Source organism: Megalopta genalis, chromosome 6 (genome assembly GCF_051020955.1).
Source record: "Megalopta genalis isolate 19385.01 chromosome 6, iyMegGena1_principal, whole genome shotgun sequence".
Taxonomy (NCBI): domain Eukaryota; kingdom Metazoa; phylum Arthropoda; class Insecta; order Hymenoptera; family Halictidae; genus Megalopta; species Megalopta genalis.
This window is the reverse complement of record NC_135018.1, coordinates 15551316-15578460: the sequence shown is the minus strand read 5'-3', so window position 1 is coordinate 15578460 and position 27145 is coordinate 15551316. Positions and strand designations below refer to the sequence as shown.

Here is a 27145-nt window from a genome sequence, read left to right as displayed (position 1 = left end):
ATTCTTGCGGGTGCGGTAAAAAGTTCCGGCGCTGTTGACAGAAATTATTTCGAGGTGCTCCAATTTAAAAGGATTTCCCGTTATCCGTGTACCAATTTCATATTTCCATTCGGGTTATTTTTTTTTCCCTCCGCTAAATACCAAATAACGAATTACTTTCCCTCTCGACGCTTTTTTTTTTTATTCTTCTTAATATCGCCGACCGTACATTTATTTTCACTTTTATCCGTCCGCAGGAATTAATTTTTGCTTTTGTTTACGCGCTCCGGAACGGTGAAAATTCACCGTTCGCTCCCGCACGAAAAAGAGCCCGTTTGCGCTCGTGCAAACAATCGAATTCCCGGCAACATTTTCGCTTATCGGTATTATTAACGTTCATCGAATTTAATTGATTATGCGAGGGAAGAATTTCGGTGTCGTACAAGCTCTCAATTTCCAGCGTACAAACGAATCAATCCTCGCGCCGCGTTTCATTCGAATCATCAATAGCCTCGATCAACGCGACCGTCATCTCTCGTGTTCACTGTATTTATTTAGTTATTTTCAAACGTTTCCTTCGCCAATAATTTCCAGATCTATTTCCAGAATCCAATTAGGCCGCGACAGTTCCGACAAGAATAGAATCATTTTTAGCGTCGCGTCCACGTCGGACTTCTCATCGACGCTTCGGCTAATTACCATATTAATTTCATTATTAACATTGCCCGCGTACGTTCAACCACGAGGATCTGGAAACACGTGTACGTACACGGTCGTAAAATCGCCCAACTTCGCGCACAAACGGAAACCAAACGCGTCGCGCTCCGTTCAAACTTTCATCAATGTGTACTCTGAATCCGTTCGCCCATTATGCTCATCTCATTTATTTGATTGTGCTAAAAAATATTCGTTCGATTAATACCAGACGCGTCGCGCACAGCTTCCTCCGTTTCAACTTTCGCGTCCTACAAAGCGACGCTGCCACTGAAATAGACCGCCCGTTGTCCTGTTCTGCTGTCCACGTTCCTCCCCTCGGTCCCCCGGACCCCTGGAAAGAAAAAAATAGAAACATGTGGAAATTAAAACGAGAAGTAAATACGAGGCACGGTGGACACAGTCGAGGCAGAAGTGACTTTGGATCATATAACAGCCGAAGATGAACGGACGAAAATGAAATCGGGAAAATGAACATATTCATTCTAGATACGACTAGATCGAGGATCTTAGCGAAAAATAAAAAAATGTTCACAACGATTGTAAGAAACAGAAATTAAATAAAAATAAATTGATTTGTTCAATGATTGTAATAAGTGGAAGATAACGTGAAATGTATAATGTATTATAATGTATAATGTAGACCGCGAATTTTATGCATTTATGACGAAGATGAGAGAATGAAAACTGTAAAATTGCGAAGACGCTATTTTCAGCTTATCAGAATTATTAATAGAAACTAGAAAATTTATTTTCATATCATTTCATATCGTTTTCGAAAATTTCTATTTTTCACAAATGAATATAATGCGAAGATAATGTAAAATATCTCGATAAATAACGAGTAGATCGCCGATTATTATGCAAAATACAAATTTTCACAACGATTGTAGGAAACAGAAATTAAATAAAAATAAATTGCTTCTTTTAATAATTTTAATAAGTGGAAAATGGCGAAAATAGCGTAAGTGGAAAATAGCGTAAAATAGCGTAGTGGAAAATAGCGTATATGATTAAATTCCTTTTATATAAAATCTCAATTTTATATTTCAGCTACTCGTTAACAGTCACATTTGTAATATCGTTCGGAGAACTATTAATAGTACGATATAATAAAACATTTATTTTTGTACGAGTAGGTATTGCCATGTCATATGTTAGAATTTACATTATTATATTATATGTTATACACAATATTATATATTATATATTATAGTATACAAATCTATATTACATATGTACGAATATATTGCCACGTCGATGTTAAAATTCAGTTCTCAGTTAGTCAATTGTTCTTATCGTTAATTGAAAATTCTAATAATTAAATAATCAGGTACAACTATTTCTTTTAAGTTTTAGAAAGAACGTACAAAATGGAATGTTGTCCAGGGTTGATTTTGTACTGTCTTAATCTCTAATCGAATGTTTCAAAATTAGACGTACTAATACAAATCTTTATGAACAAAATGAATTCCTAAACTATGTTCTTACAAATGACATAGTTTACTCCATCAAAATAAGGGAGCTGAGTAGAAAAACCTTGCCGAGAGAGTTGTAACTAAAAACATGCTTGTAACTCGCGTTTTTATGAACGACATAGTTCGTTAACAGAGGGTGCAAAATGAAAAAAGAACATTCAACGGGGGACAGGGGTTGGAATTGACAAAACCTTGGCAAAACAATGTCCGCGACATTTGAAACATTTTTAAAAGCGAAGATGACGCGCCAACCCCTTGCGTTCGTCCGTTGTTTCGAAGCACTCTGGGGTTGATTTATAAAAATAGACTGCCCCGACGTGTCCGGCACTTCGATAATAGCGACCGGCGGCGACGTTGATCCGGAAAAATCGGTCGCCCTGATTGTTTGCCACTTCCCAGAAATCTTTTAGTTCCGAATCGCGCGCCGCTTTGACACTTTTCTATCGGAAGGGTGCGCGCGAGCGGAGTGCTGGAAAAAGGGATGAAAGACGAAAACAAAAGAAAAAACAACAACTCCACGTTTATCCAGCCGGATATCTCTGTGCCGTGAGTTTCACCTTGGTCGAATATTTTTCGGCATTTTTTTCTCATGGTGCGACGCATACGGTTGACGGGCCACGGTCACGGGGTGGCCGAAGGGGGTGGATTAGCTCGTAGTAGTACACGGTGTTTCGAGGCGTTCGATTCGGTTGAATGGTGTGAGCTGTGACACGTAAACTCTACTTTCTTTTTGGTTTTTTTTTCCTTCTTTTTTTTTATTGATGAAGTCCTCTCTGGAGGTGAATTTGGAATTTGAAAACAATGAGGGTTATTCCTACTGACCTGTCCATTGTTTCCTTTGTTCGAAATGGTTTTTGTACGTTGGCAAAGGATATGCAGTTTGGTCGAAATCATCGGCCGAATTCATCGAAACCATTACGTCGCGCACTGGGAGTACGATTTTTCAAATTTTGCATAAGATGACAAATTTTGTTTGCCCGATTAACTGGTTTGTACGAACAACAATGTACCAGTATTATATTTTCGATTTGCATACTCGTGTAGCGTAGTTTTGTACTGAAAGTAATGACTGGTTTTTTCTGTACGTATACTTCTTAGATTTATTTCCGAATTATTGTCAGTAATTTTTAATGCTTCGCAACAGTGTTCAATGGTTTTTAATATTTTGTAATAGTTTTCAGTACTTTCTATTAGTTTCACATGGTTTTTCACGATTTTCAAATCTTTTTCTATTCCTTTCAGTTCCTCTTACATGTTTTTTTTTTTTTAATAATTATACAACCTTCACAAAATGCAAATTATTATTTGTTCTTTACTGTTTAAAATGATTCCCACTATATTAAAATAGCACAAATAAATGGATAGCCAATTTCTGAGTTCATCCAAGAATAAAAATAGTATTTTGAATATTTTATTGACAATTTTCATTTGCTTATGTCTTGTTGTCTGTAATTATATATTCTTTTCTTAAGTTAAAATATTATAAATAAGTTAGTGGATACATTTTCCACGCGTTAAATGAGAAAAATAATTATGGTCAACGAAATCGGGCAAATACCCCCACTGTGCGTTATTTGATCAATCAGCTAATTTGTAGTTAATTATACTTACGGTGGTAATCGAGCTTTACTTTTTAACACGGCGAAAATTTCAGCATCCAAGTCGCGAATTGTTGCGCAAATATGAAATTAATGTTAAATCGGCATTATATTGTATTATTGCGTCGATTCAATTAACGATACATTAACATCGTACGTTTAATTAATGCGCGAAAAGGAAAGTTACGGGAGGACGAAGTTAACCGTCCGCCTGATTATTATTTATGAAGAACAAATATACTTGTTTAAAGTCAGCCGTCGCAAATTTATTACGGGCATGGAAACTCACATTTGCGAACACAATATTTTGGAAGTAAACGTCAACATTAGGCTATAAAGTAACCAAACAGGCTCAGATGATTCTGTATAATCGCTTGAAAACCCGCATTCTAGCTGCAAATATTTGTCAAGTATAGCAACGATTTTTCCCTCCGGCGATTCATTATTTTCGGACGCAAACCGCTCGCGTCCATAATTAACGACTCTCGAAATATTTGTACTAGAAAGTTGTTTTTCGCAGCAACAGCGGCTAACATTCCCGTTTTTACACGGGAAACGCGACATTTTCTGCGAAAAGTGGGGGAGGCTGGTAATTAACGACATAATTTCATATTTTCAAAACGTTATCGCAGCGTGTTTGATCTCGCGCTCGCATGAACGACGGAACGACGGATTTGCGAACAGGCGACGCGCCGGTATACGGGTTCGTAAAATTTGTCATTTGCACCGCTATCTCAAGAGCCTTGCTTTCGACTTCTTCGACTGTGAATCGCTTATGCAAATCAAACTCTATTTACAAATACGGTAGCGATCGTAAATTGAAGCCGATGAATTTCCATTTCCGTTTCGCCCCGCGTATTCTACAACTGTTATTTATTCGGTTTGTTCCATTTTTTCTTTTTGTAATCCACAGATTCATGTTCAGATCCGAGTGAAAATGTTTCCGACTATGAAACACAAATATTTGTAAATATTGCTCCTCTGAACTTTGTTACACGTATGCTTCATTCGAGGTATAGTAAATTCTTCCGAAATTGACCCTCAGCTTGGAAACAAAAATGGACAATTTGGGAAGAGGTGGTACGATTATTCGAGCCTTGCTGCTCGTTTTTATAGTCGTTGACAATCGATGACTATAAATCGCATCTCCTCTTCCCAATTTCTCCATTTTTGTTTCCAAACTAGGGATCGATTAGGGAGAATTTATTGCAGCAATTCCTTGTATTCAATGTGAAATACCAGTTGAAATACTTCGTTGATTTTATAAATATAAAATAAGTGTTTAAAATATATATTATACGATATGAATCTGAAATGCTTAATTGAAATAAATAATTCTCTTTGTTGTGCAAGAAATGTTCTCTATTACATTTACTGATTAAGGTAAATATAATAAAATGCTTATGTTTCAAAACAATGTGTGTACGCACTTTTTCTGTAGCATTGTTTTCTCTCGTAAATATTAATCGTAAGAAATAGAGTATTTCAAATAGATGGTTAAAATTTAGACGCGTGAAATACTGTTTCAAATAATCGTTTCCCCAGCACATCTTAAGAAAATACTATTTCAATTAATAATTATTTTTACCGTACGATAAATAACTATATTCAATACGTACACTTATTTATCCCTACCACGTCGAACAAATGTTGAAATATTATTTCATACAAACAAGAAGAGTATTTCATTATTCATTACCAATGCTTTTTCAAATAGTTTCAAATAGTCCGTGGATGTTTCACTTTCTTAATCTCGAACGTAGACCTCGATATTTAAGCAGAACATATACGTTTTTATGTTCCTGGTCTCCCAACTGTATTTCATTTGTAATCGATTTAAACAGTTACATACGATGCTGCAACATCGTTGCAACATTTTCAATTAACGGAGCACAAAAAACAGCTATTTTATATTAGTTTATAAAAGCAACAATAAGACATTTATTCTGATTTTTAACAAGTGTTACTGTAACGTTTGCCGCAAGTAACGTGTAGATTGAATAAATAACTCGTAAATGTATCTTTACGATATGAACAATCGTAAATTAAAAAATTAGTGAACAGTCATTTTAACGAGTTCCGTAAATCTAGTGTCAAAAAGCGCGAAGACGACGCGACAACGTCGAGTACGAAAGTTCGAGGAACGAGACTTGCATCTACTAAAACTCGTAAACATTGTACAGGTCAAGATCGGCGGAAAGATTTTATTTTCGGTCGAATCAAAGTTCCATTGTGCTGCGAAAAAGATTTGCCACCGTAGCGCATTTACCAATTTCTTTCTTTCTCTCAATTTCTTTCGGTCATAATGTTTCGTTCGCGGCTGTATATATTGGGTTGGCAACTAAGTAATTGCCGATTTCAGTTATAGATGTCTCTCACTCCCATTTTTATGATATCCGTAAATGTTACATTATAAAATTATTATTATTATTATTATTATTATTATTATTATTATTATTATTATGTTACATTTTATTATCCGTGAATGTTGGCAACTTGACAAATTGAATGCAGCGGTCCACGATTTCTTTCACAACCGCGTCGACCAGCACTTCCTTCGTCTTCATAATTTCTCCGATCGAACGAGACAGTTCTAATTTCTTCTCTGTTCTCATCTACTGTCATTCCTAAACTTTGTAAAAACAGATGAATCAAATTTCGCTCCAATTTATTGGGTTGGCAACTAAGTAATTGCCGATTTCAGTTATAGATGTCTCTCACTCTCATTTTTATGATATCCGTAAATGTTACATTATAAAATTATTATTATTATTATTATTATTATTATTATTATTATTATTATTATGTTATTTTTTATTATCCGTGAATGTTAGCAACTGGACAAATTGATTGCAGCGGTCAAGGAAAAGCGACCAGAATTGGTCGATCGTAAAGGTGACATTTTCCAGCAGGACAATGCTAGGCCGCACACGTCTTTGTCCACTCGGCAAAAATTGATGGATATTGGTTGGGAATTGATGTTACACCCACCATATAGCCCTGATCTCGCGCCATCGGATTACCACTTATTTCGATCCCTGGACAACTCCCTTAGTGGTAAAACTTTTAACGATGATGACGCTGTAAAATCTCACTTAACTCAGTTTTTGGCCGAAAAGGATCAGACTTTCTACGAGCGTGGAATTTTCAAGTTGTCAGAGAGATGGCAAAAGGTCATCGAACAAAATGGAAAATACATTACAGATTAAACTTCGTTCCAAGTAAAAAAAAATTTTTTATTTCACTGAACAAATCGGCAATTACTTAATAATTGCCGATTTGTTTGCATAATTGCCAACCCAGTAAATTAAACACTCTACGCGACCACGCAGCGTCGGTCCTCCTTTTTTTCCTCGTCGCGGTCGAATTCTACGCGGAAAAACGCGCCAATCCGATGAGTTATCTCGCGGCGAACGCGCGCCGATTTATTTCTTATATAATGCATAACGCGCGTTATAGCGATCATCGTTGCTATTGCGACGCGGCGCATGTAACGACACATAATATATCTACACAGCGGCATGGTAAATGTACATGCACAGCGGCGCGGCACAAGTGTAATTGCATTTACATGCTATGCTGCCAGAATCTCTACATACGCGTACATATGTACGCGGATACATGCATGTATACGTCGCGTGCATGTACCCGCGCATGATTCAGGGTGCGACGTGTGCACGTAGATGCGCATCTGTAGATTGATAGGCGAGTACATACCCGTAGATACGTACATTTACGTAATCGGATCCACGTACATGCGATTTCGTGGAGCAAACGCGTGTGTATAATGTGATACTGCAGTGATGCACCGGCACTCTGTTGCTCTTCGAACGACTTTTTGCCACTTTTAACAGGGACCCGACAGACTGTCCCGCATTTTTGGCCCAATTATTGCTTCCGAATTAATTCGATAACATCGCCGGAGAAAATTCGATGAACCCCGGCCACCGTTGCAATCCGAGATTCCAGACTTTCTGCGTTTATAGCACCGGTAAAAATGCCCGAAATAAAAATGCGACTGTATCACCACGGTGGATCGATATGGCTAACCAGTTCAAATCACTTTTCGACTCGACATTACTCATTGCAGATACAACGTTCCTCGATATTAGAATTCAAATCGTGAAAATTATTCGAAACGGTAATGAATGTTTGTGCAGCTCCTGTTTCTCGCAACGAATGCGCAACCGTTTTATCTTGCAGCGAGATCCGTAGTCTAGTAATAACAGATTTTTTGTACCCACATAGAATTTCATCGACACCGTGTTAAATTGTAACTTGTAATTTTTGATTTCCTGAACCGAACTTGGTTTTTCCAGATTTTTTTCGCGCGATAGCTCAGCGAGAAACTTGTTAACGATTGTAATAAATTAAGATTGACGTAACGGTGAAATAAAGAATGAAAATAATAACACGATCCGGTGAATGAACATAAAATACAGTAACAATTCACTTGTAGACATCGCTAGAACAAACGGCTGTCGCGTTTAAACTATTCTCTAAATAAGGATAAATGACAGTTTTCTTAAAATTATAACTAGATTGTCGACTTTATGCATTTGTGGCACAGAAATGAATAAGCGAAATACAGATCGGCGAAGGCATCGGAAGAATGGAAGGATGTTGTCGCATTGTTTGCCATTTATCGAAACTGTTAATAGAAAAACAAATTTTAAATAATTTCTGTCTCGTACGCTATTCGCTGCAAAAATCCATTATCCTATTGTAACCAGACTGCGGATCTTATGCGCTTACGAGTAAAGCGAATTCAAGCGAATTGTAAAACACGAAATTAATTTGTATTTAATTTCCCTTTCTCGCAATTAACGCCGAAGACGTTTATTTTACATAAAAGTCCGCAGTCTAATTATAACTTAGAAGCAATGAAAAAGAAAAAAAGAAAGACGAGAGGAGGTTTGTTTCACGGAGTTTCGCATTTCTTACTTCATAATTGTTGATGCCGTAAAGCTGCTTCCGTTAAAAGTTGTTGAACACGCCTCTTTATTCGGGCACACGCTATTATAAGAATTGCGAAAAATGGTAAATAAAACCTTATAATTCGTCATTCTTACGAGGCGATTTTATGTTGATCGTTTTTCGGAGCTTCAGGTGGGTCCAGCGTTAAAAATGAATGTCTTGCATTTCGCAAAAATCGCAGCACGGATCGGGGATGAAAGTCGAGGATGTGAAATCGTTCAATTGACTATGGTCGGTGGCGGTAGACAGGGGTTGCGTCAACTCGCCGAAAATTGGCCGAGTATCGTGGCGGGATTTTTGACCAGGAACGAGATTAGAACCGCTCGTTCGGCACGATGCATTTTTGAAATGCCGGGTGGGGCCGTTTCACGGATGAAATTAACTATACCCGTGTCCCGTGCACAGGACATGCGAGCGCGTACCGTTGCCGCGTGCATGCAACTGCACGGTGCATTCATCGAATCGTGTACGGGCGCGTGCATTCGCCGGCACGGGGGCCGGTCGAATCCGCGTATATTCTGAACGCTGTCTGTGCAGATTTGTGCAGCGGCGTACCGTCATCCCTGTGTGTACTTGCGCATTTTCCCGCGTCGTTATTGACTGCGTGCACGCACTGAACGCGCGTCCCTTTGCCGGCCTCAATCGCAGGTTTGTGTCTTTGTGCGAGACAAGCTGTCGCTGATGGGCCGCGATCGCGCTGGCTTTTCATATTTCCAGAAACGCCGTGTCTGCACACCTGTTCGCGCATCTTCAACACTGTTGAGAGATTCGACGCGTGCCCCCTTCGCGCGTGTGCGCACGATTTTTCCTGGGCCTTTGAAATTGTTAACTCCTCTGCGGCGATTTGGCGCCCCTTTCTGTCTAATAAATTCGTGCGCGACAAAAGGAAATTATGCCAATCTTCACTTGCATGTTTGAATATTGATAATAGAACAGGAGAATTTTGTTTACATATTTATTTATTTATTAATGCTTGAAACGAGATCGTTTATTTAGCAAATGCAGGGTTGTTAACATGCAAGCGAATTAGAATGATTCTGATTCGATTTAGAAGATTTTTCATTAACAGTCGGACACCGTATTATAGAATTAAAGAAGCCCCGCAACTTATGAAATCGTTATCTCGTTAATAGAGTGCGGATTTTACGCATTTGTGGCAAAAATGAGTTAGAACAATTTGAAAAAAAGTAGTCAAATTAAAGTGATCGAAGGATTCCAATGCAGCATTTTTTAACTTGTCGAAGTTGTTAATGGAAGATAAACGTTTCCGAGTGACCTCAGTTTCTGTTTGCAGCGAATACAGAATATTTTTATTTTGCGCAAAGATCCGCGGTCTAATTGTTGTATCAGGAATGTAAATGTAAATGAATAATGTAATGAATATAAAAATGTATCAGGAGTAGTTGAAATATTAAAAAAAACATATCACAGAGGTGGTTGAGATATTTTAAAAATATCTTAGGAGATGTTGAAATATTTTGAAAATTGTATATCACACAGGAGTAATTGAAATATTTAAAAATACATCGTGTGATTGGAATAATTAAAAAATACAGCAGGAGTAGCAGAAATATTTTTAAAATGTATCAGCGATAGCTGAAATATTTTACGATTATGTCAGCAGTGGTTCGAATAGGTATTTTAAGACCATGCCAGTAGTGGTTTAAATATTTTAAAAACGTTAGCAGCAGTAGTTGAGATATTTAAAAAAAAAAATGCCATATATAACCTTAACACAAGAGATAAAAAACATCGGTATACATACTTCGTAGAAAAACGTCCATTCTTTGATATGGTTTTATACAGTAACGAAGTCACCAGTTGGTACTAAAGAACCTTGAGGGGAAACATCCCTTTGTAGAACATTATTTTCATTGTGGAAAAAAATATCTTCCTTTCAAGATCTCTTACAGTAATAAATTCTTCGCGTTCGATGCTAATGGGTTCCGCGGGTTTCGAGCTACTTTTTCGGAGACATTCTCATACAAATTTATATTTTTCTTCGGAGGTTTACATGCAGTAACGAATTCTTCGTTCGCAGTCGCTGAACTTCGTTTCAAGCAACGTTGAGTGTTGCCAAGAGGACGGAAATGTTACACGCAATCGAGATCAGGAAACTTGGTAGAAAAGATAAGTGAAAAATTTATAGAACATTATCGTTGTTTACCAGCTGCTAAACAAAGATTTCAAGCACGAGGATTAAAAGTCGACTTTAACACGTTGAACGCCCAGCGTGAATCGGTAGAGTTTCTCCCGGCGCTACGAAGCAAAAAAAGTTTGCAAAAGAGTGTCCTGAGTGTTCAGCGTCACCCCAATTATGTTTACAATGTTTTAACGAATCCCATCGTAACTAATAAAATGTTATAATATTTTAAAAACAAATTTAAATATAAGTATAATTTGTTGGTATAAGTACATTTTATATTTTACTATTTTATTTTATTATTCGTATAAGTATATGTTACCCTATGTTGTCTATACTCGTCGTAGTTGTGTATAAAATTACTATAAAGTACCGTAAAAATTCTGTTTTAATTGGACGACGACTGCGGAAACATAGCCGTCACCCAGGTGACGTGGCGTTTAACCTTTTAGGTACGGCTGAATTCTGCGCGAGACTATTTCTCTGGACGGCAGAGTCTGATGTGTACGGTACAGAGTCTGTGTACTGTATATACAGGGTGTCCCAAAAATGTCTCGCAATCCGAAAGTGGCGGGTTCCTCAGGCCATTTGAAGCAACTTTTTCCTTTACAAAAATTTTCTCCGAGGCACCGTTAACGAGTTATTAACGAAAAACTGTGACCAATGTGAGACGAGCTCAGCTGGCGCGAGGCGACCGAGCTAATCAGCGGAACTGGGATCGACCGCTCGACCGCTGGCGCCGTTGGCTCGGCCGCCTCGCGCCAGCTGCGCTGGGATTCGACCGCTCGACCGCTGGCGCTGTTGGCCCGGCCGCCTAGCGCCAGCTGAGCTCGCCTTTCATTGGTCACTGTTTTTCGTTAATAACTCGTTAACGGTGCCTCGGAGAAAATTTTTGTAAAGGAAGAAGTTGCTTCAAATGATCCGAGGAACCCGAGGAATACCCTGTAGACTGTTGTAAATCGATGCGAAGACAAAAGAAGTGTGAAACAATGCATATGAAGACGATTATTTGATTCAAACGATGAGCGAGTGAGCTACTAGAGCAAGCCACTATAGTGGCGCGTCGTTCAGAGAGATGACATCCGCGGAAGCCACTATAGTGGCGCGTCGTGCCTAAAAGGTTAACGTGTTGAAGATCGGCCGAATTAAGTTTCGAGCTAATAATGAAAACTATGGAACACTGATTGTGCGCGCGCAGCAAATAGCCAGAGGGTAACAAATGAACACTCGCTGGCCAAAATTTCGTGGCAATTCGAGGACAATCGACGTTCTTCCGGGCGTCGCGTCGTCTCGCCGTTTGCCCAACTTTCACCGAATTCTCATAAAAGGAACGGACAAGTGTAAAACTGCGTTTTCAGCCGGCGAGGGACACTTTCAACATCGCCTGCGGGCTGCGGTCCCGCCGGATGGTTTGTTCGGTAATCCATATCGGCGAAGAAAATCGCCGGCAGCGAAATTCCTCGCGGCCGGAGGAGTTGGCCGAGCTTTCGCGTACCTTAACCGAATTGAACCGATTAAAAGGCGACCGTGCGATTTATACGGTTCGTCACGCCTCTGATCGTGTTTTTGGCCCCTAACATCCGGAGACGCGAAGAGGGAAAACCCTCGGCGAGCGGCTAACAAGTGAAACGATCTCTTAATCGTGTCCCTTATTCCCTGTAATCGCGTTGCCGGTCCCGGTCGATTTAATCAGTTAGCTGTGACGCCTCCTTTTCAGAGCGCGCGCCTATACACGGTGTCCCCAAAATGTCTCGCAATATGGAAATGAGGGGTAGCTAAGGTCATTCGAAGTAACTTTTTCCTTAACGAAAATGCAATCTGCGGCTTTGTTTGCGAGTTATTAACGAAGAACACTGACCAATAGGAGGCCAGCTCGGGGTGGCCCAGCCAACGAGTGCACGAAGTCGAACAACAATATTTACAATCGTGTCCAAATCGACAGAAAGTTACCGCAATGTCCGTTTTTATTGCACATTTTGTTCTCGATTGTTGGAGCGTTTTAAACTAGCACTTACTAAATTGTTACAAAACGGACAAAGTAATAATCGTCGAAATGTAAGAGTGGAAGGGCAAATTTTCTAAATAGTGATATTATTAACAAAAATCCTATTTGTATTATTAGTAAAGTGTACCGTACTTGTATTATTAATAGAGTGTATCGTAATTGCGCCATTAAAAAAGTGTGTATCATAATTACACTATTAAAAAAGTGTATCATAATTGAGCCGTTTATTTTGAAAGTGGCATAAGTCGCTTTACCGTAATGGAAAGTGGTGACTTTTTAACGTTTTTACGAAATTATTTATACTGAGAAAAATATCAGTATCCTGAGATAACGAATACAAGTAAATCTTCTCGAAAGTTAGCATCCATATTTTGAAACGTGTTAAAACGCGAACCCTTAAATATATCGACTTAAAAACATAGTGACTTATGACACTTTCAAAATAAACGGCTCAATTGGTATTAACATTTTGAACTGTCGCTTGAACCATGCGCGGGCGACGGAACGATTGAAAATATAACTTCTGAAAGTTAATTGTTACACCAATCCATTATAATCTCTTAATTTGATTAAGATTCGCAAGAGGATCGAATGTTTAATAAATAAATTGGTGTCGTACGATTTTCCTCCGTGCAATTTCAATTTAATCGAATAAAATACTTTCGTTCTACGAAATTTTTCAACCGTGAAAGCGTTAAACAAGTTGGAAATAACTTAACGTAGTTCCCCTAAATTCCTCGAACGCGTTCAATTTTCTGTGTGTACGTCAGCTTTCACGCTGTATTAAATTTCCAGTTTTAATAAAAAGTCCTCGACGTCGTTGAATTGTAAACGACGGGAAGATTCTCCTTTAAAGAGGTAACGCACAGCTCTCACGGAATCAAAGGCATCGCTTTCAATTTGTTTCAGTGTTACAAGCCGACCGATATATCGAGAGATTTGTTAACCGATTGCAAATCAATTTGCAACGTATCGGAAGAGAGCGGCCATCGAAGCTGTTCAGCTTAATAAACGGGGAAAGGGGAAATGGAGGAAACGCCGTTAATTTTCGTTTTTTTTTTTTTCATTTTCATCTTCTCTTTCAGTCGCCGCGAGACGGAGTATTTGTTTTTATATCCATCACATTGGCCGACGCGACGTGCGGTGTGTTTGATAACACTCGATCATGTTCGAGAACGGTGTGGCGCGTTTTCGATGCGGCAAAAAATTAAATGCCCCGCGCGCGACACGCCGCGCGACGCCTGTGTGTACGTATATAATAATAATTTCGAATTGTCTGCCGGTGATCTTCGCGTTTTCAATTACGCGTAATCGCGGGCCAGCGTAATTTGATTTGATCGTTAATAAATTACGCGGTAATTGTACTCGTTAATTAACTCCTTTGTCGGAATTACTCGGCAGTGTAAATAATTACGTTTTCGTTGCTTCGGTTTCGTTCGACAGCGGACAGCTGCGTTATCTTCTTTTTTATCCTACAGGCGTGTTCGTTGCACTATTTCGGTGTCCTTTCGATTGCGATACTTTCGCGGCGCTGGTTCTACGATCGCGGTAATAAAATATTCGCCGCGAATGTTCCAATCAGAAATGCATATAACTTCTGTGCTAGGCATTTCGGTCATTTTAGCGGACATGAAATTCTAATTAGCTCAGCTATATTTACTGGCAGCGTTCAAACTTTCTTGCGGAGCATTCAAATGTCTCGTGTGTAAATATGCATATCATCAAAATGAAGGTCACATTTGTAGAATATGTTTCGGTCAAGTTTGAATATACGTATGGAAGAATTAGTGAACAATTTAACCTCTTAGGCACGACCTACCGCTTTCGCGGATCTCATCTCTCTGAACGACGCGCCACTATAGTGGCTCACTCTAGTAGCTCACTAGCTATCCGTTTGAATTAAATAATCATCTTCCTATGCATTGTTTCACATTTCTTTTGTCTTCGCATCGATTTACAACAGTGTCAATAAATATATAGGGTGTCCCAAAAATGTCTTGCAATCCGAAAGTGGCGGGTTCCTCGAGTCATTTGAAGCAACTTTTTCCTTTACAAAAATTTTCTCCGAGGCACCATTAACGAGCTATTAGCGAAAAACAATGACTAATGAGAGGTGAGCTCGGCTGGCGCGAGGCGACCGAGCCAATCAGCGGAACTGGGATTCGACCGCTTGACCGTTGGCGCCGTTGGCTCGGCCGCCTAGCGCCAGCTGAGCTGGGATTCGACTGCTCGACCGCTGGCGCTGTTGGCTCGGCCGCCTAGCGCCAGCTGAGCTCGCCTCTCATTGGTCACTGTTTTTCGTTAATATCTCGTTAACGGTGCCTCGGAGAAAATTGTTGTAAAGGAAGAAGTTGCTTCAAATGATCCGAGGAACCCGCCATTTCCGGATTGAGAGACATTTTTGGGACACCCTGTATAGACGGAATATACAGTATCAGACTCTGAATAGTACATATCAGAATCTGCCGCCCAGGGAAATAGTCTCGCGCAGAATTCACTCGTACCTAAAAGGTTAAGCGAAGTATGTATTTTGTTCAGTGTCTTGTTGGATCTACGATAAAGTACAAACAATTTTTCGAATTATTCGAGTACAAAATTATTCGAATTACACGTATGAAACATTATTCGAATTATTCGAATAAAAAATTATTCGATTATTCGATGAAAAAATTATCCGAATTATTCGAATGAAAAGTTATTCGAATAAAGAATTATTTGAATGAAGAATCACTTGAATAAAGAATTTCTCGAATAAAGAATTATTTGAATGAAGAATCACACTCGAATAAACAATTTTTCGAATTATTCTAATAAAGAATTAATCGAAAAAAGAATTAATCGAATAAAGAATTAACCGAATAAAGAATTAATCAAATAAATAATTATTGAAATGAAGAATCATTCGAATAAAGGATTGTTCGAATACATGGACAGAATAATTGACGGTGATTAATGATTCGAGTAAAATGTTCGGCTAAACTGAATTCATTCGAATTATTATCCAATATAAATACGAATTCGAAACAATCCGAATAATGCCGAACTCTGCTCCAAAGACGCAGAGTCGGCTGTTCGAAGAATCCCGCGCGGGGAGGGGTGAGTTCGAAGGACGCAATAAGGTCGGCGCTGTAATTATCGCGATCGAGGAGGTAGCATCTTCCCGAAAATCTACGAGTCATCGCGGTGCATAGAATTTCTCGAGCCGTTGGACGTCGTAATGCGCCCCATCGTACGAATTTTACGAACCAGAGCGCAAACAACCGAAGTTTAACTTCACTTCGGCCGGGGCCAAGCGCGGGTAGAAGGGAGAAGATAATAAGGTCGTCGGTGCATGCATCCTGCCGCACTTCCTGGGGGCCGACTGCAATCGCGTGACGCGCATGTGCGCTCGAATTCGCAATTTTCGAGACTCGGCGATCTTCTAATGATCCCATTGCCCACTCTTCTGTTTGCGGGAGCGCCGCGAAACGCTTTCTGTTTCCGATCCGACGCTGCTTCGCGATACCAATCGACTGGAATCGTGGCTCGTGGACTCTGATTCGACTAACAATAAGACACGACTTGCCGCATCCCCGGCGAAAACTGTACGATCGCCATTCGAAACGCAATAAATTTTCTCGAACTGGATTGGAATGAATCGAATTTTTTTTTAAACGTTAGAGAGACCAGTTTACTGTACAGCGACTGAAATACATTTTTAAATTTCACTATTATTTGTGATGATAAAAAATTTGGAAGTTTCGTTTTTTAAAATTTTGATTTGAACCTGGAACGAGAATTCCAAAGATGCTTAAAATTGCATCGAAATCGGTAAATTTTATGAGACCCTTTTGTTAATGCTAACGATATCTACTATTATTTTTTACTATTGTTTACTATTATTTTTATTATATATATTATTTATATATATTATTTTTTCGGATAAATAATATCGGCGTTGAATTAAAATTAGTTCAGACAAATTTAATCCAACAATTTCACAGGAATTTGTTGCATCGAAATGCATTCTGTGCGCATTACAAGTGAATTCTTGCGTATTTAAATTCTTTTTATGCACACTGCGATCGGTCATAAAAAAAGAAAAAAAATAGAGAAGTTCGATAAGTGAACGAATTATTCAATTTTTACCAAATACTCGGGTACGATACGAAATTTGATTGAAAAATATTTCGTACAAAAGTTTATTCTTTTTTCGCATGGTATAAAAAAATCTTTAAATAAAAAAATATAGGTTTTCGTTTAAAAAAAAACAAAGCCACTCTGCGGATAACGTTTAATGCGGCCGACAACAAAAAATGGATAAATAGAACAGTTGTATTTCCCCTTTGAAATCGAGTAACTTCTCTGTATAAAATGTTTCCCGAAAATCTGCTGTTTTCGAGATATGTATTTAGATTTAAAGTTTTCAAATGAACGCGCTCCGCCGGCGGAACAGTACCGGGAAGATAAAAGTCGAACGTATGAAATTTATTAAAAAGTCCGCGGAACGGGCGCAACTAAAACTGAAATGCCCTTTTCGGGCGGAAACCGATACGCGGACAGGATACAAGAGTTAATTTAATATACCGCGTGATTCTACGTGTATCGGTTTCTGTTTCAAGTGATTCGGGAATCGCCCCGACAAAACGCGAAGGATTTTATCGAGCGGACCGATTGATCGCGTATCGTATCGTTTTCTCGCGCGCCGATTCCAATAAATTTCCCGGCCGTTTCGGTTTCATACCGACCGACAGAGAAAATCGTCGGCGGGGAATACCGGGACAGACCGAACGAACGGCCGTGTCATGTTCGGGTCGCAATTAGAATCGCATTACACTTGACCCCGTGCCGGGCTAATAATTGTCGATCCGCCGCTAATCAACGGTTTACACAACGAGAACGGGCCTCGCGCGAATTTTGCGAGACACGTCATGCGTTCCCGAAACACCTTCGACCGAATTCCATTCGGCTTGTACAACTTCGATGAAAATTTTCTCCGGGAAGCCCGGTTGCATTGGCGCGCAGTGGTCCAACCGGTCGATTCGGTTGTTGAAAAATTCATTTTTTTTTTTAACGTTACATCGTGCGAACAAATTCGATCGCCCGAGGATACCACTTAAATGCATGAGCAACAATACGATAATCTTTATTCTTTAAAGTCGACTGTTGGGAATTATTGTTACTCGCTAGGGTCTTATTTAACGGGAATATAACGTAACTGGAATATTAAATTAATAATTTATATTTTTGTATCGCACGATGAAACGAGAACAAGCGAAATCGAACGATGTCCATTCACACTGCACTGAATTTTCGACAATTTTATTGTACAGAAATTAATTTAGTAGGGTGAAAGTTGTTTTGTATTACGTTATGGCGAGACATGTATAAGGGTTGACAAGGGCATGCACGTCGAATATATGTTGAAAATTCTTGGATTGCTATTTTTTCAATATCTTTTTCTATTCTAACCGGTTGGAGATTGCAATCTGAGAGTACGGGCCCTAATGTTCGTTCAGTTTGCAAACAAAAATGGACAATTGGGGAAGAGATGATACGATTATTGGAATCTTGCGACTAATTTTTATAATTCTTGACTATCTGCAACTGTAAAAATGAGCCCCGTATCTCCTCTTCCCAAATTGTCCATTTTTGTTTACAAGTTGAAAGAAAATTAGGGAGAATTTACTGTTCTAGGTAAATGCAGTACGTGTGTAGAATTCATAAAATATAGAATCATACATGAGAGAATAATCGTAGTAGAATATAGAATAATATGGAAGAGAAATATCGCAAGAACAGCAAATGATGTCAGAAACAAGATGGAATAATATGCAAGAAAGTATAGAATACAAAAAGCGTAGAATGTGGATTTATAAAAGAATATATAATGTAGAATTTACAGAAATTTATTTATAATTTATCGAGAAATATCACAAGAACAGCAAAATGATGCCAGAGATAAGGTGGAATAATATGCAAAAAAGTATAGGGAATAAAAAGCATAAAATGTGGATTTATAAAAGAATATAATGTAGAATTTACAGAAATTTATTTATAATTTATCGAGGAATATCTCAAGAACAGCAAAATGATGTCAGAAACAAGTTGGGATATTGTGCAAGAAAGTATATGGAATAAAAAGCGTAGAGAAGAGAGAGAGAGAGAGAGAGAGAGAGAGAGAGAGAGAGAGAGAGAAGAGAGAGAGAGAGAGAGAGAGAGAGAAAAATGTGGATTTATAAAAGAATATAATGTAGAATTTACAGAGATTTATTTATAATTTATCGAGAAATATCACAAGAACAGCAAAATGATGCCAGAAACAAGGTGGAATAATACGCAAGAAAGTATAGAATACAAAAAGCGTAGGATGTGGATTTATAAAAGAATATAATGTAGAATTTACAGAACGTAGAAAAATATGTTGGGGAATAATAACAAGAGAAGGTATAATACAAAATAATGAGTTGCAGAAAATATAGAATAGAGAAAAAATCTATGCGGAACGCAAATGAACGTAAAGTAAATTTACATTACGTAGAATATTTCAGCAAAATGTACACACAGTGTAGATTTTGTATGTGGAATAGTAAGAGTAAAAAGAGCGGGATGTGGAACAATATAACAAAAAGTAGTAGGAAAAAAAAGAGAATACAGAAAGATAGAACGTGGTGAACATGAAATACAAGACACTGTGAAAAAGTAAAATATGCTTACACGAATCCAGGAAGAAGTGGGGTAATTTTGTGAGTTAACAAGTGTACCGCAATGATGGGTCTTAAAAATTTCTCTCGGTCGGGTCGTTCGCGAACCCGCACGATTTAAAAATTATGGAACTTCGCGCACAAGCAGTTGCGTATGATACAACCGTATCCTTTTGCTGCTAATATACGTTTTAAAGGGGCGAAAGCAGCTCTATGAAAAAATTGTAATATTCTTTTCGAGAAACATCGCAAGAACAGCAAAATTCTGTTCTCTCGCCGTGTTTACAAATCGTGTAAAAAAATATTTCTAAAACTTGTTTCACTCTCTCTTGAATTTACTTTTCAAATTTAACGAAAGAGAAACTCTTCACGCAGTTTTTTGCAGGCGCAATGTTGCGGCGGAATTTTTACATATTATTTGTTGCTCTTGGGATTTGTCACGAAAAGTAAAGATATTGAAATTTTCTCAAGGGTTGTTCTCACCCCTTTCAAACCGTGCTTTATTATATATATATATATATATATATATATATATATATATATATATATATATAAAAAAGAAATAGACAACGTTGTACCAGACAAATGTTATTTCACTCGCGAGCAAGGCTTCGTAATTTTTAATATTACATTTCCATCGGAGAGAAATCTGAAAGAGAAACGAAGTCGGATTCCGAGGGCGCATTACGGTCAACGTGCATCGACGGCGACGTGCTACCGATACGCGTGAGCTGTGTTAAGAATTTCATTGAAGACGGTCGATACTCGTTAATACGTGCTTCGGGGAGATATTGCACGGCCCCCACGTAGCCTTCAATCTTTTCCCAAGGAGCCCGGCCTCCTACCGCTTCCCCATAGAATGCAAGTTACACGGCCCATTCGAAAAATGTACTCGGAGGCGAAATTTCCTGTGTCTAGGCGGCGCCGTTGAAATATCATAAATAAGAAAGTAACGCCTGGTCGTTGAGGTTCGCTTCCTTTAATAAAATTTTCCCGGCTCCTTCGTCGCTTCTTAAAGCGAATTAATTTCCCTCAAGTACCGGGGCTAATTTAAACGCGACACGTTCGTCGCAGCACACGCCGTCCTTTTCGGTGATTTTTGCGCCGCGCGATACGATCCCTTCGCCGCGTTCGCGGCCAAATAAAATAACAACGTTAATAACGTTTATAAACCCTTCGTTTTAATGTATACCTTTTTATTAATTTAGTGGCTGAACGAACTGGCGAACCGCTGCGTTATTATTATTATTTTTGTTTCATTTTTAACACTCTCGCGTTCTCGCTAATAAATGATAATTGGACTGCTATTGCTTTAACAATACGTGTGGCGGATTTTATCGAACGTTTTTAATTCATTTTTGCCACGAGGAATTCGTGGACGCGAAGAATTTCCGTAAATCCAGTTTAACAACTCACGATTGACAAAGCTGTTCATACACCAAAAATGATTTATTGTTTTATCCGCTTACGCAATCCGGCGTGTGGCTGGATTTCTGCATTCCTTATGCTCGTGCTCCGGACAATAATTGTAACGTAATAATATATATATATATTATTATAATATTATTATATATATTATATATATATTATATTATTATCATTTTTATTTTATTATTATATTATTATATTATATATATATATATATAATATTATATATATGCTGAATAGATTTAAAAAATTATTACGTTACAATTATTGTCCGGAGTACGAGCATAAGGAATGCAGAAATCCAGCCACACGCCGGCCATATATATATATCGTTGAATATTTTTTGTTTACGTTTGCCACAAAGTGTATTTGACTCGGTGGCAAAAAATGTTTCATTAATTTCAAACGTCGTAAGACGATTTGTGAAAGTCAGAATTGACGATAACAAGATTTTGGAATTAAATGTAAAATATCGTGGTAAACATCGGAAAGGTAACAAAGAAATTTTATGTTTTGGAAAAATGGAGACAAGTGATTGTAACACCATAATTAGACTGCGAATATTTAGTCGCAATAAAAGTTGTCCACATCAATTGTACATGCAAGACACAAAAGTTAAATAAGTTTCTTTCTTTCAACAGTTTGAATCAATTGGAAATAACTGTGACAATATTCACAAATTCTTCTCACGTCTTCGCTGTTCCGTATTTCTCTTACCCAGTTCTACCAGAAGCGCATAAAGATCCGCAGTCTGGTCGTAATACAGGTGATGCGAATAATTATGGACTCAAAGTGATCTTTTACATTTTTAGTGTTATTTAAACGAAAACTTCGTATGTTTCTATATTAGAAATCATAAATAATAGAAATGTACAAATATAGTATTTTCCGGTGGTGGTTTAAATATCGCTACAAAAGGAAGAGTTACTGCGAGTTTATAATTATTCGCGATACTGTAGGCGGCCTGCTTCGACTGAGAAATAAGAAATGATAGAATTTTATTACGTTCTCTGTAAACGTACAGCGTGTCTCAGCTCGAGGAGACCAGATACAGTGCTATGAATAATTATATACTCGGAGTAACTTTTACAGTGTTACTGATAGTTAAATAAAAATTAGAAAACGCTGTATGTATATATTTCAATTTTCTATTATTTTCAATATAAAAATATATATCAGAATATATATGTATATACATTGTATATTCTACACAGTTTTTTCTAATTTTTGTTTAAATATCACATATATAATATCGTATTTGTATGTTTTTATTTTCTTTTATTTCTAATATATTTCCTAATATTAGAAAATATATTAGAAAATATATTAGAAATAAAGGAAAATAGAAACATACAAATACGATATTATATATGTGATATTTAAACAAAAAATTTTCTAATGTATATATTAGAAAATATATTAGAAATAATAGAAAATATAAACATACAAATACGATATTATAGATGTGATACTGATTGTTATATATATTAAATTTTCGTTTAGATATCAGTAACAAGTTTATAATTATGCACGCCACTATTTCAACGGTCGAGCGAACAGCTTTTACGTTCCCGGGTTAGAAAAACGATTCGTGTCCGGTGACATTTTTTTTTGGCGAATCGAAGTATCCGAAGTGATTTTCGAACGGCGACGCAACGAGGCACCCACGCCACGGAGATTTAATTTTCGTTTTCATTAGGTTAACGGTACGTCGCTCCTTCGGATCTCGGAGTAAGCATCCGGATTTAGGTTCCGGCACGATGTTAGCTGCGCAGAATGTTCCCGGATCGATCCCCCTCGGGCGAAGGGGGTTGGCGACGGAGTCGCCCTCTTCGTCAGCAGGAACCCCAACATTTTCACCCCCGAAAACGACACCGGGAACCCCTGCGGGGTATTCGTTCGAGCCAGTACCCGAGGGGAATGTACTTTCATTGTGAGACAACCTACACCGACCGGGTGGTCCCTTTCGTCAGAGGAGGCGCTCTGATAAACCGCGTAAATCAGGAGACGGAACAAAAAGTCGACGGAAACTGTGAAGTTATTGGGTCAGCGAGCGAGCTCCGGTTCGCGAGGAATATCGATATGCCGGTGCCTATCGTCCCCCTTCCCCCGCCCCACTCCGCCGCCGCGACTCGGCTTCATTGGAAATTCATCGATCCGATTGATTCGATCAAACGTTTTTTTATTCCCGATTTTTCGGCAAGATATCGCGCCGATGCACTTTCCAGGCTTTTCTCTCCGATCCCCGGATCGACCTTCGTACGGTTCGCTGTCTGCAGAAGTGCATGGGTCGACGTAGACCCACCCTTTCGCTGGCCCCATTCGCGTTGGCAATTTAGGACGATTAATTTCGCAATTTCTTCGACGGTCGGCATTGTAAACACAGCATTTTCTAATCTCTTCGCGAACTTCTGTGAAACTGTGGTTGATTTTTACGTATTCGATCATGGGATAACCGTGACTGAGTTGCTATTGTCCCACACCTTCGAAGGCTTCATTCGTTTCATTTGGTCGAATTGCAATTACGATGTATCGCGAGTAGAATTCTCAGATATTTTTTACAAACTTTTGTAAAATTATAGTCGATTCTTGTACAGCTGTCTGTAAGATAATCCGACGATCAATTTTATAATTTTTTTCAATTATAATTATGGCGTATCGTAAATAGAATCTTCATCTTTCTTTGCATGGTTGTATAGTTGATGGTAATATAATGATGTTTCCATCGTTTTCGACACACCCTTGCAACGGTTCAATTTATTTTCTTAACTTTCGACGGTCTAAGTTGCAATTTTTTGAACGCTTGAAATGCAGATATTCCTTGATGCTTCTCCTTGCAATGCATAATTAATCCTCGTGCATTTATCTGTGGCATCATAAAATATTACATATATTATTATTATATATATATATATATATATATATATATATATATATATATATATATATATATATATATATATATATATATAGTTATATAAAAAAATAAAAGTATTATAATAATATATGTAATATTTTATGGTGCCACAGATAAATGCACGAGGATTAATTATGCATTGCAAGGAGAAGCATCAAGGAATATCTGCATTTCATATATATATCGAGAATTTATTTAAATAAAGTTATATATATATATATAACTTTATTTATTATATATATAACTTTTATTATTATATATTATTATAATACTTTTTTGACCCACCGTGTCAAAGTCTCAGTCTATTTTTTCCATTCCTAACGATTAACTCCTATTTCTAGCTGTTTGTCTCGAGGCGGATTAAAGAATCGTTACGTCTTAAAAAATTAGAGAAGAAGAATTTAAGATCACAGATACATATTTCAATACACACAGCGTATTCATTAATTTTGGATTAAAGATATTTTCCGCGATAGTCGAATAATTGAAAGACACCAGAGAAATAAATACGAAAAGCAACGAAATAAATTCAATCAATGAATTAATTGCAATAAATTCTCCCCAATTTTCCTTCAGCTTGTAAACAAAATTGAACTTATATAATTAACAAAAATAATTTGGGAAGAGGAGATGCAACTATTCGAGCCTCGCGACTCGTTTTTATAGTTGCCGATTGCCAACAATTATAAAAACGAGGTGCAAGGCTCGAATAATCGTATCTTCTCTTTCCAAATTGTCAATTTTTGTTTACAAGCTCAAGGAAAATTAAGAATAATTTATTGTAATTCGTTACATTCGATACGGTGTCTGTTATATTTCGAAGCACGTACGAAGAAAAATATGAAATTAATTTTTCAAAGGGAGAACTTTCGACAAAGTCCGAAGTCTGATACATTTATCGAAGTCGACCAAAACCGGCGAACTTACTTAAAGCTCGAAACTTGAAAGTTTCCTTGTCAATGCGTTTCTATCGATCGCCTTCGGATCGACGTTGATCGAGGACGAGGCAATAACGAACCTACATCAATCTGGTTTACCCCCGTCAGCGTTTCCATGTGTTTCGCAGCAGGTACACCGTGATTTAGTAATTATAACCGTTTAGACCACACGCTATCCTCCCCGACAAACAGATAATTCCTTCCTTGTCTGTCCATTTAGATAATACCTACAGGTACCAAGCTTCGAATGACATCTAAGAAACCTGTACTATAATCTACTTTATAAATTATCCGCTCACTTTTATTCGGCTATTCCTTTATTTACGACAGCACAACAAGCAGTCCCAATTTAAAACAATTATTCAAATTCTGTCGGATAAATATTTATCTAAAACAATTATTCCAATTGTTTCGAGTAAACAGTCTATCCGAAACAATTATTATAATCGTTTTAGGTAAATATTTGTCTAAAACAATTGTTGCAATTGTAATAATATTCGAATTAACTCGTTTCGGTCGAATATTTTATTCAAACAACAACTATTCATTATTCATAACAAATTGTTCTATGTATGTATTCGTACTCGAATATAATTCTTCATTTCTCTCTCGAATAGAGATTGTCCAATTATTCGAATTATAATGCAATCTCAATTGTGTTGAGAATATGAATTCTGGAACGTACGATGGTGACATTTGAAAACAAGTTGATTGTGAAAAATTAAGACGAGAGAAATTAATCGATAAATTATGGATACACGCCATATTCTATAATTTTACAAATGAATTCGAATAACGAGTATCTTCTTACTCGGATGAATTTTTATTCGAATACAATTTTGTTCGGATAAAATCTTATTCAGATACTTTTAAATATTATTATACTATTATATTATTATATTATTATATTATTATATTATTATATTATTATATTATTATATTATTATATTATTATATTATTATATTATTATATTATTATATTATTATATTATTATACTATTATATTATTATATTATTATATTATTATATTATTATGATAATTATTCGGATATTTGAAAATATTTTTTCGATATTTATTCGATAATGCCGAATAACATCTCATTAGTTAATCCTTATCTTTTATCCGTCATCCGAATAAAATTGTTCCCAACTCCGATCATAGTGCTATTTTCAATGATACATATGCATTAACATCATTCGCATATGCACATATTAGAATTGGAAGAATTAAAGGAAGAATTCGTCCAACAACAAATGCAGACAATTTTGATCTCGCGTAAGAATCTACAGCGTGATTATAAATTAAGTTTAAGTTCAACGAAAGTATATCGCTCGAGGTAGCGTCGTATCTCGAATCGCCCGAGGAACGGAAATCGATGGACCAGCGAATTAAAAAGGAAGCTGCGTCGAATCGCCCGGAAATTCGTTCGCTGTGATCGCAAGCAATATTTACAAATTCCCCGTATGGACGATCGTTCCCTTCCAACGGTGTAGTATTTATGATATCTGGCGGTGGTCCAGCACGCTATTTCCGGACGCGGGGTGCCTTAATTTTCGCGGTTAGTCAATGCACCCTGTATTTTTAGACCTTTCGGAGACCGAGAATAGGATCGTCGAATGCGCCGATCAATTCCCGCCGTTCGAATATTTTCCTGGTGGTGCTTTAAGTCCTGTTTCATAATATCTGGCTTCTTTCCAGTACACTGTTGCGTGCTGCGTTATACAATTAGGTTTTTACGCCGTTCGCCGTACACGGCATCCACCAGTTCCATCCTCGTACGGATTCTTCCTTGTACGTTCATCGAAAGTAAAACTGCATTCGATCATGCTGTTGTCCGCTAGTAAAAAGTCAAACAATAATTACCGCAGGCTTTTAGCGACAGAAAATTAACTTTTATTTTCTTGCATTCTATCTCAGAATTCACAAATTCGTGTCAGCATCGAGTAGTGTGGGTTTTATGCATTTATGAGAGAAAGAAGTGAATTAAATATAATACAAAACCGAGGAAACGTTAGGATAATTTGAGGACGTTGTTACACATTATTTTCAATTTAATACGATTATCGAAAGGGAAAAGCTATTTTTATCTAATTTTTGTTTCTTACAATTAATACGGGTTATGTCTAATTTTGTGATAATACAGGTTATGTCTAAAAGCTATTTCTATCTAATTTTCGTTTCTTACAATTAATACAGGCAATTTTTATTTTGCGCGAAGCTGTTATTTAGTAAATTAAAAAATATAACCAGCCAGGTAGACGGTTATACGGACGCAATGTAATAT

General features: G+C 37.5%; 1 long non-coding RNA gene across 1 annotated transcript in view; it reads right to left on the bottom strand.

Annotated features, from left to right (window-relative positions):
• Positions 1 to 835: 835 nt before the first annotated feature.
• LOC117219282 (uncharacterized) overlaps positions 836 to 27145 on the bottom strand; it is a 359703-nt gene continuing 333393 nt past the window's right edge. Inside the window, exon 5 of the long non-coding RNA XR_004489983.2 lies at positions 836 to 1027. This is a non-coding gene — a long non-coding RNA (uncharacterized LOC117219282). The remainder of the gene's footprint in view (positions 1028 to 27145) is intronic.